This window comes from Lonchura striata, chromosome 4 (assembly GCF_046129695.1).
Source record: "Lonchura striata isolate bLonStr1 chromosome 4, bLonStr1.mat, whole genome shotgun sequence".
Lineage (NCBI taxonomy): Eukaryota > Metazoa > Chordata > Aves > Passeriformes > Estrildidae > Lonchura > Lonchura striata.
Genome location: NC_134606.1, coordinates 26,114,317 through 26,119,186, shown reverse-complemented (window position 1 = coordinate 26,119,186; position 4,870 = coordinate 26,114,317).

Here is a 4,870-nt window from a genome sequence, read left to right as displayed (position 1 = left end):
GAGCCGAGTCGCGAGTGCCGGCAGGGCGCGGCGCCGCGCCCGGCCCGCCTCACGGAGCCGCGTCCCCGGCTGGGGCGGCAGCCCGCACGGCCGCACCGCGCTCTCCGCGCCCCGCACGGCCCCGCCGCGATGAACGCCCGGGACATCTCGCCCCGCCACTCATGTGTCGGCAGTTTGTCCCCTGAGCAGTCACGGCAGCAAGAAATACAAAAGTAAACGGTTGTCATAGCACATGCTGGCGGGGAAAAGAGGAGCTAAGCCACTCGGCAGCTTGCACAAACACATGGTTGACTATGCGGGGTTCGAGGATGTCCGATTTAGTACTGTGCTCGCCTTTGTGAAATATGTGTTGTTTTATAGCAGAGTAAGGACTTCTGATAAGCAATGCTGTCTACAAAAGCACCAAAGGAAGTGTTTCGTTTGCTGAGATTCCTGAGTAACTACGTTTGTTATTTTTAGAAGAAATCATGAGTTAAATTAAGCCAGCCGCGATCACAGCTGTCAAGTTCTGGCAAGAAGATTACATAAGCAAAATCTCAATTTTAGAATTCGGGGGGGGGGGGGGGGCATGAAAAGTAAAATTGTAAATATAAGCTAAGAACTAAGTCCTTTTGCTCTTGGAATATACCATCATCTTAAATTTCAGTAATTTTCATACAGCATCCTATAGAACTGCCATCATTTGTGTTTAAAAGACTGTCTCATTCTAAATAAACCTTATGGTATGCATCTTCTTTCCCCTGTTTTTGAACTCTAAATCCATAGGAGTAAACTCTAAACACCTATCATCTGTATGACCTATTATTAGCAATAAAGTCTGGTCTAGACATTTGAGAGGAGACGGTACTAAACTAAATTTTGCCCTAGAAGTCTCAAAGTCAAGTGATTCATTGACCCTGCAGTATGATGGGGTTTGGCTATTACAAAAACCCTGTTGAATTTTGGCTGCTATTTGAAAATGTGCTTTAAAAATTTGAAATGTGTTTTAAATGTCCACTAAAGAATTAAAGTATTTTGATGGAAAAGTTGACCTCACTAGGAAAGGAAGAATGAGACTCATAGATTTAATGAGCTTCTCTGTTTTCTCCAAGTTCCATGTCATTAAAGGCATCTTTCTTTTTCTTCATTAAAGAAAAGTCATAACAGAATAATCACCAAACTGACTTATCACTGGATATCAGGATTATGTCAGTGATAACACGATTTCATCTTGCTGTGGTGTGATGCAAATGGAAGATGAGATCTTTGGACAAAATAAACAAAGAACATGGCTGCTTTTGGAGCTGCTTAGCGGGAGTGTGCGGCTCACCGCATGTATTCAGCCAATAAATATTAAAAAAATTTTGCAACCCTCTTTGTAATTACAGTATCTTGCTTCATGGTTCAGAGGTGGAGTTCCAGTAAAACAAGACATGACAGGAATTGTGAACCTGATATGCTTGTGTGGCTTCCATTAAATTCATAATGCAATGAAAACAATGCAAATCCTTACAAATTTAGCAATTGTATTCCGGGTACTCTTTCTGAGATTCTTATTAAGTTTGGCTTCACATGTCACAAAGTTACATTCTAGTGCTCTCTGTAGGGCTAATATATGCATGAGAATCAGAGCAAAAGAGGAGAGAGTTTTCAGGTGTATTGTCTTAAATACAGAAGTCAATGCTTGCAAGGTGCTTAGTTACACATATACGTGTAGCAATGCCTTTCACTACATTTTTTTTTTTTATTATTCATGGAGTGCCACAGGTGTACTTGACAAAAAAATAAAGCAAAAAGCATTTGGTCTTTTTAGGAATACAATGATGTCAAACCAGTAAAGTCAAGAAAACACTATAGTAGGACCTTCCACTCACAGAACAAGAAGCATTTTCATTCTAGAATAGTATTTAAGACACCCCTACCCTAAGGCAGATATAAAAATTTAACAGCCCCATAATTACATTGGTTGACAGGGGTAAACTTTTCTAAAGCTAGCGATTGTAAAAAACAATGCTTTATTTGGGCTCAAACTGTAATACAAGCATGTTTTGAAACCCAAGTGAGCACATGGCATTTAAAAGAACTTTCAGAGAAGCTGTCCTTGCATATTGCCTGAGATGTGTGAATGGGCATGATGAAGAAGCAGAAGAAAGTGTTAGAGAAATGGGAGAAAAAAGCATGAAAGTAGGATTAAAACTGCAACTCTGGAAAAAAGCAGGAGTGGATGAGTTAAGCACCTGTCACAATCTCATGGGAAACACAAACACATGCAGGTCTCTGCAAGCACTTTACTGGGTTCTTCACAGTGAGAAGAGGAAATCCTATATCTTAAACATTTTGTAATTACCAACTATTCACTTCTAAAAGATAGCCCAGACCAAGTATAAATAGAAGTACACCCAATAATCAGCCAAGACACAGAAAACTTACATGATTCCTTATAAGTGGTGAGGGCAGTTTAATGTTTTACTCTGAGGTATGTTGACTGTTTCCTGCTGGGACTTTTCACGTCTTTTCATTTGCCCTTAACTCCTGCTCCCATCAGCATAAGAACAATGCCCTGGCATGTAATTCTTACTTTGTTTTCCATGCTGTTATGGTTACAAAGCAAAGGAATGGAGCTTTGTTTCTCAGGGAAATTTCAAGCAATTAACAGGGTTTGATTTTGTAATAGACAGATAAACCACGTTTATCATAAGTGGCAATAGTTCCTCCTTCTGACACTCACTGCATTCACACGGGGAGTGGTTCTGTTAAATATGCACACCCGAAAGGTTTTGCTTTGGTGACTGTGGTGGACCTCAGGGCCCTGGCAACCCTTCAGTGTTTTCTAAGAGGTTCTTCAGACAAGCAGCCGAAGCCTGTAAACCTTCCCAGAGTTTGTGAAATCTCAGTCCTTGATCTGCTTCTACTCTGACAACAGGTAATTCCTCAGCCAAACATTCAATTCTGTATTGGTTGTTTTATTTTTGGTATCACTTGAGTTTGTTTTTTTTTTTTCTTTTATGCATAAAGTTGGTTTTGTTCCAGGAGCAGTAAGAATCTCTTTTGCTTTGTGTTTACTCTTCCAAATCACTAACATTTACTTGTTTCTGTCTATTACCTTCTCTCCATTTTTATAACTCTGAAAAACTTTCAGGTAAATCTTGGAAAGAAAGTGTTTGAAGAACATATTCGATTGTGATAACCAACTTCACATTTAAAGTTAAAATTAAAAAGAAGCTTAAACCGATTTTTAATAGGCACTTTTGCACAGAAAGGTGCAAGAATCCAAACAGTCCTATCTCTAGGCAACCACTATCCCCAGGCACACATATGCCCCATGAGAAAATTATCGTTCCAGTGCTCTTTCATTTTATGTTCACTTTAATCTGGACCAGTTAAGACGTTATTGGTTATTGAGTACTCACTCCACAGGGGATTCTCTTGTGTACTGTATTTTTCAGAATAGCCAGCATGTAGCCAGTATCTATTAAATTGTTTTCATGTATGTTTCAAGAATACCTTTTAGATCCCAGGAGGTGTTAGAAACACTTTCAAGATTTGTTTTAGGACAATACTCTTGCCCAGCCTCCATGTGAAAAGCACATTTTGCAGCAGCAAAGTGTGATCCTCTGGTTTGGCAGGCAAGAGTGGGAGAACAGTCTGGAGAAAGGCGCTTCAATTAGCTGAAGTAGCTTCAGCTCATGAAAGCTGAAAGCTTGTTTTTGACTTAAGAAAATTAATGACAATTTATGTTTCTTATGAAACTGAGATGCCAAAGTCATGCAAAAGGAGGATGTTTAATGATGATCTCACAGGCTATTCATTTCATGACAAGCACTGAAGTGTCATATCACCATTAAGGATACTCTACTGAAAACTACTGTCTTGCAGTAAAAAAAAAAGAAAACAAATACCACAAAAACAAAAACAAACCCAAAGCAAACCAAAATAGAAACAGAGACTTTTTTAGTAAAATAAAATGCAAAATAAAACTAATGTTTATATTTTCTGTTTTAGAAAACATATTCTTAAAGAAAGGCATTGCTTTTCTCATTTCAGAGAAAGTAGAACCACATTTTTCAAAATTCCTAGAACAACCCCTCCCACACCCAACTAATACTTTCAGGATAACTTTTTCTTGAAAAGTTATTTTTGCTTGATGAAAATGCCTTTCTTATTTCTTTAATTCTTGTTAATATTAATGTTTAATTATTTACTTACATAATGAACATATTATTAAAACCAAAGTAGATAGGCAATGCTTTTCATTCCAAAATGGTCAAAGTAGAATTTCTTGTTTCTTTTTTAAAGAACAAGATTTCATTTCTAGAAAAAATATTTTGAATTTGTAGGACAGACCCCATATGTTGTATATGGAGCTCCTCACTACAAGAAATACAACTGGAGAGGGTACAGGAATGATTAGAGGTCCTGAGCATCTCTCTTGAGGAGAGACTGCAGGAGCCGGGCCTGTTTAGTGTGCAGAGGAGAAAACGGGGAGGGGATCTCATCAGTGCATGTCAATACCTCAAAGGTGGGTGTCAGAGGATGGGGACAGACCCTTTCTGATGGTGCCCAGCGACAGAATTGTTATGAGTGAGCACAAGAGGCCATCTGATCCAATTAACAGAATTTATTTAAATTCATTTAATTGAGTATATGAGAGCAAAGCAACACCCTTCTCTTACAGGACAAGGAGTAATGGCCATCAATTAAAACAAGAAGTTCCAATTAAACTTGAGTGAGATCTTTCCATTGAGAGCGGCAGAGCACCAAACAGGGTGCCCAGGGAGGTCATGGGGGTCTCCCTTTCTCTAGACATTCCAAATTCATTCCTGTGTCACCCGCTCCAGGTGGCCCTGGCTTCGCAGTGGGGGTTGGACCAGATGACCTCCATGGGGCCCTT